This window comes from Cynocephalus volans, chromosome 1 (genome assembly GCF_027409185.1).
Source record: "Cynocephalus volans isolate mCynVol1 chromosome 1, mCynVol1.pri, whole genome shotgun sequence".
Lineage (NCBI taxonomy): Eukaryota > Metazoa > Chordata > Mammalia > Dermoptera > Cynocephalidae > Cynocephalus > Cynocephalus volans.
This window is the reverse complement of record NC_084460.1, coordinates 132,602,750-132,615,752: the sequence shown is the minus strand read 5'-3', so window position 1 is coordinate 132,615,752 and position 13,003 is coordinate 132,602,750.

The window sequence follows — 13,003 nt, the reverse complement described above, 5'->3', positions numbered from 1 at the left end:
ATTATTTATTTATTTATTTATTTATTTGCCAAAAATTCCCTTCCTTGCCTTACAGAACACACCTAATAAACAAATTAGTCTTGTGTCTTAAAGTGTAAAGTTTATTCTTTGTCTTAAGGATTTGGCAGGCTGGGCTGGTTTCGCTTTCATTCAAGAGGCCAGTACAATGGAATTAAGCTTAAGCTGTAGCTGTAGAAATACAGGTTAGCTACGAGGAAGCTCTTGCAAGAGTTCATAATGTTTATCGTGGCAATTGCACTAGAAAATTTAGAAATATTTTTGCCCACTCAGAGAGCCTAAAGCCATGAGTTCAAAAAGAAAGTTTTTGACCCCACGTTATTTTTTTGAGTACCACCTTTGTGCATATTACGCCAAACCTGTGGAGGACACAGGAATGAGCAAGACAAAGCACCAGTTCTTTTTTTTTTTCCCCCTATATATTGCTCTTTGCCAGCAACAGTTCTTTTAAGGAGCTCTTGTACAGGTGCCCGGGGAATATCTAATGGATGGATAGATAGATGGTTTTATTGACTGATGGGTGGATAGATGGCTGAGTGAATGAGCAGTTTTCACTTCTTTAGCATTAATCTCTCTCCTACAGGCCAGACCTTGGGTATTCATACAGTTTTTTTCATCAGCCCAGAGTTACAGGCCTTGTAGCTTGCTCTCCTAAAGTCATTTCTAGGATCTAAACCCCTAAAACTCTTAGTTAAATATTGTCTAAACTTGAGATCTGCCTAAGATGGATAGGTTTCCAAGACTTTTTTCATGGATAGAAAAACTAAGAGGGTAAGTAAGGTCTTAGGGCTGGCCTGTTAGCTTACCTCGTTAGAGCATGGTTCTGATAATACCAAGGTCAAGGGTTCGAATCCCCACACTAGCCAACCACCAAAAAAAAAAAAAAGGTTTTCATTTATATAATAAATCATTAATTAACAGAAAAAGGTAAAATAAATGAAAGTATAGACATTGTCACACTCTAATGTTTGGGTAGTAGTTTTTTAGACTGTGTTCTCTGTAGTTCTAGGCTTCCCTAGAGGTTTCTACAGGATCCCTATGGGGGCAGTGCTGCTGAGAAGGCAGAATCCTGGGTCCCCACTCCTACTTTAACCAGAACAACTATGCTCTTATGTATTTTACATATTAGGACTCAGCATAAGATTTTTAGATGTTAAAAAATTTGAATGTTAAAACTTGTTTAATGTTAAAAAAAAAAAAAAAAAAACGGGGTGGGGGGAAGATTTTGCTGAAGGAAATTGGCCTGTGGGTCACCTAAATGGGTTAAGGTATCCTTTTAGCAGACCCAGTGACTCTTTGACAGCTGCTGGTGAATTGTCCATTCCTGGAAAGATGTCACCCAAACATGGCAGCCAAATTCTTTCCTCAAATCTTAGGGAGTTGCCACAAAAGTTAGAGAAGGAAGTTGACAGATCCCAAAGAGTGAAACAAAACTGGGAGGAAATTCCTGGAGGGATAGAAGGTGTTTAGGTCCCTGTTTGGGATTGGGGGTAGGGGCTTGGGAAATGGCCCTCACTGGGGAGGGAACAGGTTGGGAGGGAACAGGTTGGAAGAGAGCATTCAGGCCAGACCTGTTCTGTTTCCCACATTGTCCTGGCTCGTCCACTGCTCTACAAGAGACACAAAGACAGGAAAACAGCACAATCAGCTCAGAGCCAGCAGGAAGCCACCCACCAAATCCAGGGCAGCTCTAGAGTCCAGCGAAAGCAAGGAAGAGGTAGCAAGAACACTGGCAGATTTGTCAGCACGTCTTCCCAACACCATCCCACCTACCCAATCAGGCTCCACCCTTCACCCCTCTCTGATAACTGCAACCTAGAAAATTTTGAGGCCCTAGGGAAGAGGTTTACCCTGAGTAGTGGGAATGAGGGTAGGAGATAACAAACAGAGAATGAGAGAGCCCAGTTTGTAATTTCTTTTTTTTTTTAAAGATGACCATTAAGGGGATCTCAACCCTTGTCTTGGTGTTGTCAGCACCACGCTCAGCCAGTGAGTCAACCGGCCATCCCTACGTAGGATCTGTAGGATCTGAACCCATGGCCTTGGTGTTATCAGCACCGCACTCTCCTGAGTGAGCCACGGGCCGGCCCTTTTTTTTTTTTTTTTAAAGCCAGTTTGTGATTTCAAAGAATGTCGGCCTCAATATATTTTCAGCTCCCAAAAGTCACTAGAAGGGATCCAAGCTAGAGCCTGAAATTTTTTCCTCTTTTCTCACTTGGCATTTGCAGTCAAGTTAGTAGGGGAAATATGAGCTCACAAGCAGCAACTGAAGACCTTTGATGGGTGTAAACATGGTCGTCATGGACCAGACGAAGAATCATTTAAAGTTACCCTAATAAATATACTAAAAATGATAAGGGAAAATACTGGAAACATGAAGCAATAATCCATTAATAGATGGTAAATACAAAGAAATGTTAAATAGTATGAGTCAACAATCATATAATTGGAATCTCAGAAGAGGAAAAAATCAGTGTAGTGAAAGGAAAATTGCAAGAGGTAATACTGAGACTTTCCCAGAATTTTTTTTAAAGAAGGGCTTGCCAGTTAGCTCAGTTGGTTAGAGCATAGTGTTGTAACACCAAGGTCAAAGGTTTGGATCCCCATACCGGCCAGCTGCCAATAAATAAATAAATAAATAAAAAGTCATAGGAACTGAGTTGTTTTTTTTTTTTTTTTTTTTTTACTTTTTAAAAGATGACCCGTAAGGGGATCTTAACACTTGGCTTGGTGTTGTCAGCACCACGCTCAGCCATAGAGCTAACTGGCCATCCCTATATAGGATCCTAACCTGTGGCCTTGGTGTTATCAGCACCGCACTCTCCCGAGTGAGCCACGGGCCGGCCCTGGAACTGAGTTTTAAAAGACTCATAAAGTGCCAAAAAATAAATACGAACCCTCAGTGGTAAACATAGTAAAATGTATGACCATTAAAAATAAATCAAAAACTCTCAAAGCTTTTAAAGAGTAAAAGCATTGGCAACAGCTTGATCCCTTAAAGAAAAAGAAAAAAGAAAAGAAATAAAGAGTAAAGGCATATTACATATAATGGAAGAGTCAGATTGACATTGAACTTCTCAACAGTAACCCTGGACACATAAAATAATATTTTCAAGGTGCTGCTGAAGGAAAAAAATATATATCGAACACATAATTTTCTCTCTAGCTAATTAATTTTTGAAGCCCAAGAGTGAAGCATAAATATTAACAAAACACACTCTTTGAAAACATAATTCGAGTAAGTATTCCAGTAAGAAAAATACGTTACGAGAAAAATGCTATTTGATATGGGAAGTGAGGATAAGTAATTAAATTAGAAACTGTTATTCTTGCTTAAATATATATGGACTAAAATAGAGAAAAAGTATATCTATAGCAATGCAAAACTAAAATTCTAGACAATACCAATAAGGTGTGTGTGGCAGGGGTGAGAAGTGCAGAGAAAAGATGAGAGTCCTGAGAAAATTGCCTTGTTTGGAAGAAAGATAAAGATATTGATAAGTTTAAGAAATTCTTTGGAAAAGATCAATGTATTGAGTCCAACTCATTGTATGAGACTAATTTGACATTGATTCCGAAACCCAAAACAAGACAAAATAAGAATTATAAACTGATTTCACTTGGAACACAGGTGTAAAAAATCCTAAATAAAATATCTAACCCACTCAAACAATGTATTTAAAAATCTGTTAGAATGAACCATTTTCTCTGAGTTTTTCTGAATGAATTTTTTTTTTAACTGGATGGATTCTCTGGGGATCCACTCTCCTGTAGAGTGAACCCCAAGTAAAACTTGAACTTGTGTTTCATTCTTTAAAGTCATAAAGAGATTGCCTATTCCAAGCCTTGAATTTCATTTATGATAATACTGAAGACCAGAGGTGGAATGACTTACCTAACATAATTTAGCTAATTAATTTTAGTAGTAGGGTTTAAATTCAGTTGTCTAGACTTCCAGAGCTCATTCCTTTTAATGACATGCCTTTCTGCTAATTCTCTCTCACTATTCTTCTTAAGGCATTGTTAACTAATAATGTCCTCACTTATTCAACAACTGCCTTAGTCATCAGTAAAAGTCATTTATGTGTTGAAGTTATGAAAATAACTAGAAAACCATTCCTGTCAATCAGTCAGTCAACAAAAATTTATTGAGTAATATATTTAAGGAATTGTATGATAAGCTGGGAGATACAAAGTAATGTCACATGCTCTTAATTGAATAAATGTATAGTCTAGTTGAGTGAACAATATACCTGGCAGTTTCTTTCTTTCTTTTTTTTTTTAAAAGATGATCAGTAAGGGGATCTTAACCCTTGACTTGGTGATGTCAGCACCACACTCTCCCAAGTGAGACAAGCGGCCATCCCTATATAGGGATCTGAACCCATGGCCCTGGTGTTATCAGCATCACACTCTCCCAAGTGAGCCGCGGGCGGCCCTCTGACAGTTTCTTATATCATTAGTTGCCTGTTTAAGGGCCAAATGAGAGCAATGTCCACTTGGACCCTCTGAAAGGAGAGTTCTTTGGCCTGGGATAGTCAGGGAATGTTTGGTGGAAGAGATTGGACTCAGGAACCTCTCTGCTTTGTGCTATCATGGGAATGCATCTGGTGGTTTTAACACTTATCCCAACATACCTGGACCCCATAGGGTTAAAACAATGAGCAAGGTGCTTGGATTTTAAGACAAATCTCCCTGGGTGGACTTGAGCAAAGGGCACAGTGATTTGTGAAATACCTGTAGCTCCTATACCTGGGGGTCTCATTTCATCTTGCACCTCTAGAAAGGAGGGTTCAATGTCAGGACTCGTTATTATTTTTTTTTTTTTTAGCAGCTGGCCAGTAGAGGGGATCCAAACCCTTGATCTTGGTGTTATCAGCAGGGTGCTATAACCAACTGAGCTAACTGGCCAACCTTCAGGATCTTAAAGGAAGGCATAAAAGTTGTTTGTTTTCAAGTTACCTTTTTAAAGACCTAATTCTGTCAGCATTTGTGCCAAAGGATTAGTTAGAGCTCAGCTTGATGTGGAATGTACAAAACTTTACACGATAATTGTTGTAGGTTCACCACAGGATCATGACACCAAGCTCTCAACTTCATACATAAACTGCTTCAACCCAGGGGTCAAGATCAAGGTGCTGTCCCAGAGACAACCACTGAGCCACTGCTCGAAGCACCCCAGGCTCCTGAACCAGGGTGGTGACATCTGAATCCAGCCCAGCAGTGACTCAGGGGCCACTGTAAGCCCCCTGGTCTCCCCTGCCAGAATGAATGGGGGGGCATGGGCCTTGATCACGCCCCCCCTCCTTCCTCCTCTTCCCGCCCTATTTCCCCTCCCTCTTCCCTTCTCCTTCTCCCCCACAACTGCTCCACAACCCACAGCAAGATCTTAGAATGAGGCGTGGAGCTGGGCGAAGCTGAACCCCTCCACGACTACATAGAAAGCACAGCAAAAACACCATTTTCACACAGGTAGCCCACCATAGCCACCGCAATTGCCACAGCTAGTCTCTATAGCAGCAGCAGTCACAGCCACCATGCAGATGGCACGCTAGACTCTCAACTGCATTGACACAAGGAGAGGCAACAGTGGAGACCAAAAAAAAAAAAAAAAAGAAGTCCTCTTTCTCCACAAAGCACACTCCAGAATAATGGAAGAAGCATCTGATTTACAATAATAAGGGAGGGCGTGATCACACCTGTCTCAGTACTGGACAGATCATCTAGGCAACAAACAAACCAGCAGAGGATCGGTTAATCCATCAGATGGGGAGAACAAATCTATGGTTATTAGAGGAGGGAAGAGGAAGGTGGAAGGGGGAGGAGGAGGGGATAGGGGAGAGATTGGATAAAGGGCATACCGAATAAGTATGGTTTGTAACAATGAATATGCTAATAAAAAAAAAGATCAAGGTGCCGTAAATCACAGAAACAGAAAGACTTGCTAAGAAGTAGTGGCATCTGTAGGGTTGCACCAGACTGCAGTGGGAATGCATCTTCCATTTCTGATTCTCTGATAAGCCAAAGACAGAAAGATGATTGAAGAAAATGACTCCAGGCAGCCAGACTAGGCCAGAGTTCTCTATGTTTCATATTATCCCTCCTACCAACAACCAACAGCTGTCACTGAAGCTAGTCTTATGTCAATGAAAACAGAAAGCTCACTTTTCATAAGGTCTTTTTTTTTTTTTTTTTGCAGCCATTCTGCTATTTTAGTTACTATTTACAGAGAGTACTTCTTTTAACAGTAAATTTAATTGCCATGGCCTTGAATTAGCGAAACTGCTAATTTAATCAGTCACTGAAATTGCAATAGTTTTGTTGACTATGAATCTTTTACTGCTATAGTAACCGTAATTCACAAAGATAAAATTTTAAATTACGGTAGAATTATTGGCAGATATGAACACATCATTCTTGCATGTGTTTTATATGCCTAGTTCTCTTGGACATTTTTTTTTTTTTTTTAAGTTTTATTTTGTCGATATACATTGTGGCTGATTATTGCTCCCCATCACCAAAACCTCCCTCCCTTCTCCCTCTCCCCCTCCCCCCTCTTGGACATTTTGAGGGCGAATTTTCCACATTTAAACAGGCCAAGGTCAGTTTCTTGAATGATGTAGATTCCAGGTCATCTTTCACATGGGCTTGGTAATGCGCTCACGTTTCATATATGATGAATGAGCTTATGACCACTATATCCCCTAGGATAAGATTCTCTGTTTCCCAGCATTAAGAACCACTTCAAATGGTAGGTGCCAATCTTCTATAGTTTATTTGCCCATTTCAGCTCTATAAAATAATCTAATAGTTTGACTGGATCCAAAGTGTAGTCAAGTTCATTTTTTTAAGAGCAACCTTTCTCTTCTCTCAAATTATAGACCTACTTAGCACACTAAGCAGGCAGTGACAATCAAGGAAGAGTAGATTCAATAGTTATTATGCAAACCCTGAGTCTCTTCAGTAACACACCTACTGTGCCACTGAAACCACTGGCCAGGGGCCAATTGAGGAAGATTCTTCTAGGCCTTTGGTGCTCAGTTTTTCTCCATGTGATGCTAACATGCTGTAAATTGTAGAAATGGGAGTTTTCATGTCAAAACAGTTCTTTGCTAACATATGCACCCAACAAACAAAAGCAAGATAACTGAATTTTTTTTTTTTTTTTTTTTGTCGTTTTCTTGACTGGCACTCAGCCAGTGAGTGCACCGGTCATTCCTATATAGGATCCGAACCCGCGGCGGGAGCGTCGCTGCGCTCCCAGCGCCGCACGCTACCGAGTGCACCACGGGCTCGGCCCGATAACTGAATATTTTTAACATTAATCATTTCTTCTGTATATGATTAACTTAGAATTGCCTTGTGTTGTAATAAGCAGTTGTGACATCATCCATAATGACCCAGAGACATGGGTGTCTGAGCCAGTGCTCCCTGGGAAGCACACAGTGACTCTAGATGTTGGTCTGTATCCATTTTATTATCTTGCTACTGCTTTATTAAAACTATAGGTCTTGGATGGGTGGCCAACTGGCTTAGTCGGTTAGAGCATGGTGTTATAACACCAAGCCAAAGGGTTCAGATCCCTGTATCAGCCAGCCACCAAAAATAAATAAAATAAAATAAAATAAAAATAATAAAGAAACAACACAGGTCTTAATTAATGTTTAGCATGTGTAATTTATGGACTATCACTCTAGCTTCACGGTATCTGTGCAGTGGGCCAGCATGATAATTTTCCCTTTTTTAAATTTCAGAATAGATTTTTTTGTCCTGTTACAAAACTTTGTAAAATATCTCAACAATTCAGGGAATGTAAAAGACCCTTTTAAATTCCATCCACCAGTATAACCACTACCCACAATTTAGTGCATATTATCCTAGCATATTAAAATGCACATGTAATCAGCATAATGTTTAGAATATTTCTGTCTTTATGACTTTCTTGTGAGTAAACTAGTTTCTCAGCTACAACCTGTCCAGCATTAAAGCTTCCTAGGAAAAGGGAGGGCAGCTACCTTCTCAGGAAATAGAAGGATATGATTCATGGGGATGTCCCAATAAGACCAGAGGAGGAAGCTGGTCCTTTCTACATGGAAAGTTCTTCTACATGGAAATGATGGAATAGTTTTTCATTGAAAGTCCATTAACTGGACATATTATCTTTTACTTAATTAGTACTTTATTGTTAGATTTTAAAATGTTTCCAGATTTCACCATTAAAATTGATGCAGTCTGGCTGATTAACTCAGTTGGTTAGAGCACAGTGTTGATAACACCAAGGTCAAGGGTTTGGATTCTCCCTGTGCTAGCCAGACACCAAAAATAAACAAATGAATAATGCGATATGAAACATCCTTATAGATATAACTTTATAATAATTACCTTAAGATAATTCCCTATATGCTAAATATCTGTTTTTTATTAATATTGTCAAATTACCATCTACACTACCAGTTTACTGCCTCACCTGCAACGTGTAGTCAACACTCTCATCAGCATTATCACTTTTAAAAAATTATGAATATTTTGAAAGATACTTTCTGCATACTAGGATGTTCATGGAACTTGTTATTTTTCCTGGGAAGCTGCAAAAGAATTTTATGATGGCTGAGTACCTCCAAGCATCTTTCATGTATGCCACAGGGTATATCAATCTGTGAGCAATTCATGCTTGTTAATGACTCTATAAAGCAGATAGAGTTGGTAGAGGCAGAAGGGTAGACTGGTAAAAAATTATTGCAAAATACGGCACTAGAACAGAAATTATTGTCTCCAGAATTCAACTTGAATGTCTTAGGCAAGAGAGCTAAAGCCAAATGTGGTTAATTGATTTACTGCTTAGTGAAATCAAAGATCTGATGTGGCTCTTAGCGTATGACATATTTTCAAAATAAATATGTCAACTTTTATAGCCTTGAGCTGAGAAGGAAAAGCTATTTTGAAGGGCAAGGATAAATCTCACTATAGTTCAAATGGGTTTAGGGCAAATATTGTCCTATTGACCTTTATTTTAATAAAACAGATATTGAATGGTCTTTTGTAGGATGGAGTTAAAGATCCATTCTGGTTCCAAAAACTTGGATCAATAGTTCTCTAGGAGATCATTGCATCAGTCTTATGATGAGATGAGCTTAGCTCACATAGATTGCAAAATGAGAAACTGCTGGATAAGAAATCCTGTTCCAGAACAAACTGAAGTGAAAAATAATGACCTATGGGAATTTCACTTGAGAGACATTGTCTTAGTCTGTTCAGGCTGCTATAACAAAATACCTTAGATTGGGTAATTTATAAGTAATTGAATTTTATTTTTCACAGTTCTGGAGGCTGGCAACTGCAAGATCAAGGCACCAGCAGATTTGGTGTCTGGTGAGGGCCCCCTCTCTGCTTCTGAGATGGTGCCTTGTTGCTGCATCCTCCAGAGGGGATGAACACTGTGTATATGGTAGAAGAGATGGAAGGAACAGGCAGCTCTGTAAAGCCTCTTTTATAAGGGCATTAATCCCATTCTTGAGGACAGAGGCCTCATGGCCCAACAACCTCCAAAAGGCCCCACCTCTTAACACTATCACCTTGAGGTTTAAGTTCCAGCATATGAATTTTGAAGGAACACATACATTCAGACTATAGTGGATGTTTATTTAGCACCTACTAAATGTCAGGCACTTTACATAATCTGTCTCTTTTAATTCTTATGACAATCCTGCAAAGTGAATATTTACATAATTTTCCAGATAAGGAAAGTAAGAAATAGAGAGACTAAAGGATTATTCAAGTTTCCACAGCTAGTAAGAGGGAAAACTGGAATTTGGGCTCTTTGATTCCAAAGCCTTATAAATTCCACTATACAATGTGGCCTTCTACATCCTAGACACAGTGCTGAGCTCTGGGGACACACAGGTAAAGACATGGTCCCTGCTCTCAACTAGCACTTAATTTTTCCCCAGGAGGAGCTCACAGTGAAGAGTCTATAATTCAGGAAAACACAGATATGTCTGGTTCTGTGGACCCTGCTCAAAAGATATATTTAATTCTTTCCTAAGTTCAAGGCACCCTTGTATATATAAAAAACTAATATTTAAGGTAAGTTGTTTGATATTTAATAGTTTAACATAAGATTCTTGATCAGAATTATTCTTTCAAAGCTGTGTAGATGTAGATGTTATATAAATCTTTCATTTTCCCTGGAATCTTTCACTTAGATCCAGGACTAAGGTAAGATAAGTGAGGCATTCTCCTTGGTCACCAAAATTTAATTTTGAGAAGCAAACCAGTGTGTAACACTTCCTGCTACAGTTGTAGGAATAAGAATGGCAAAACTAGGTCTTTGGCAATATAGTATTCATTAATTCATAGTAATTAATAGATGTTATTAATTAACATTTAATTGATACACCAGCCAAAATTTACTGAGCACCTACCATATGTCAGACATCATGCTACCCTCAGGGTATTTCAAGGATCAGAGAGTCCCTCAGCTGATGCAGGTTTATCATAAGAGGAGTCAGGAAGCAAAGCCCCCCTAACTGTATAGTCATGTCTCACGACTTTGGATTACCATGGAGAGCAGCGGCTCTCACAGTCTGATACCAGGCTTCTGGACAGATTCCATCCTCCACTGGTTTGCTGAAGTACTAAGGCATTTTTATCGGTGAGTCTGAAATTGAGAAAGGGGATTTGGCAGCTGTGTCTAACTGTGGGTGGTGCTATCAAGGACTTCTAGTGAATTTAACTCATGAAAGAAGTGCAAAAATACCATTTAAGGTAAAACTCTTTCCAGTCCATTGGAGCAAATTGATGCACTGAATGATCACTTTGCAGAGACATGTACTCATATGCCCTTTATGCTTGGAGACAAAGTGATAGGATGCCAGCAAGCACCCTCAAATAGTCATAGGCACTCAGCCTGTTGGAGAAGCAGTAAAATTCCACTTTTGCATCCTGTTGCTAGGCCCATGAACTTAACCAAGCATACTTTAGAATTTTCAAATGAGATCAGTAACAATGTGACAGCCAGGAGACCCTATGGCAAAAAAACAAACCTCAGATACCCTGAGGTTTTAGGTAAGCCTAATCAAATAGAGATGCCAGATGGAATGAATGGAAAATAATTTAGTAGCTAATGTTACACAAACCACACATAGGCATTCTATGTGTCGGCAGGAACGAAGTTGAACCTACGGGTGCAAATTGAGAAAAAAAATACAACTGCTCCAGCACTGTGTAACTCCTCAATTAGGGTAAGAAATGTTGGAAAGCCAAAACTGTTTTTAGGCTGGCCGGTTAGCTCAGTTGGTTAGAGCACAGCCTCATAACACCAAAACTTTTTCTAGTAGAAAGCGTCTAATTTGATTCTGAAATACTTCCACATTTGGGGGTGGGGGAAGGGAGGGATTTCTGTTTTATCACATCACTGGTGTTCTTATTTGGATTTTAGCTGTCCTCCCAATCATCCGAGCTTTTGGTAAAAATGGCCAGAACATATACTTAGGCATTTCTCTTATTTACCATTCGTAAATTACATCAAGGCTGTTGGGGACTCTACTTGGGAATGACTTAGGAGAATGAGCAAACAGTTAAATAGTATTTATTTTAGACTTCAGTATATGCACATAGTCTATGGGCAAGTTGGTATGACAGGGGCTACACAGCAAAGAAACTGGGAGCATTGGGTAACATAAATTACTGAGATGGATTTGGGGCAGAGCAGTGCAGGACTGATTCTTGACTGCTAAAAGGTGAGATGCTCTCCAGGCCTATTTAAGCCATGGGATGAGCATTTAAGATGTTTTTATTGTTCTCACCCCTTTGTTTTTCCTCCTCTCATTTTTTTCTCTCATTGGTCTTCATACCTCTCTACACCAAGTTCATTTTGATTCATCTGTTTTATTTCATTCTTTGTACATAATCGTTCTCATTTTCTGTCATTATGTCATTTTCCCAACCCTATCCTATCATTCTGGTCAGTCTGAATTTTAAAGTAGGTTTTAAAACAATATTCCTCTGTAATCTAGTGACCTTTGCATAATTTCCAAACCCAATACTTTTTGGTATAGCAGATTCATTCCTTCATCAAACATTAAGCTGATTCAGCTCCTCCTGCAAGCCAGATGCTACGCTAGCTCAAGAGGATGGTAGCTTTCTATGTGTGGACTATTTAACAAGCTGTTTTCCAACTTGGGTCAATCTCGGTCTCCTTAGATTTGTCTGGTTAGGTATGTGAGGTAGAATGGCTTCTAGACTAGTTTGTCCCAGTGTCCCTCTGCCCAACCACATGTTTATACTGAATTGAGCACTTTTCATACTAGGCAATTAAAAAGGGGAAAGAGGTCTTTTTAGTGGGTCCACTGTACCAGAAAGAAACTAGGCATTAGCTATCAACCCCCTTACTTTCCCATTACTGGTCTAGTTTAATAACAGGACAGTCTTGTTTCAACATTTTCCCCTAGGGATTAAGAAGTCTGCCCATGGATGCTGTCCTTATGGCTCCTCCTGGGCCATGACTGAGTCTCGTGGCCCCATCCTCCTGCCTCCGTGCCACAGACAGGGAGAGTCAGAGGAGTAGGGTGGGGTTTTGGGATAACATTTGGAAAAATGGTTAGAATTCCACCTTCATCTATCCCAGACTATTCCCAGGCTCTAGAGTTTTTGGTAGTGCTGTCTGTGTGAATCAAGTTTACTCTGTTGAGACAGACAGACAATCCTCCAAGGATCTGTCACTCCTATAGGCCTTGCTAGGTGTTATAGGTTTAGTTGTGTCTCCCAAAAAAGATATGTTGAAATCCTAACTCCCACTACCTCAGAATGTGACCTTATGTTCACTGCACAGCTCTCTGCAGAGGGGGAGTGAATCCAGAGGAATCACAGGTTGACAGGATTTACTCCCCCTCTGCAGAGAGCTCAGTGGTGAGCAGTGATCAGATGGCAACTTTGCATGTGGCATTTATCATAATTGAAGTAGGTCTTAAGTAGCAGAAATTCAGTT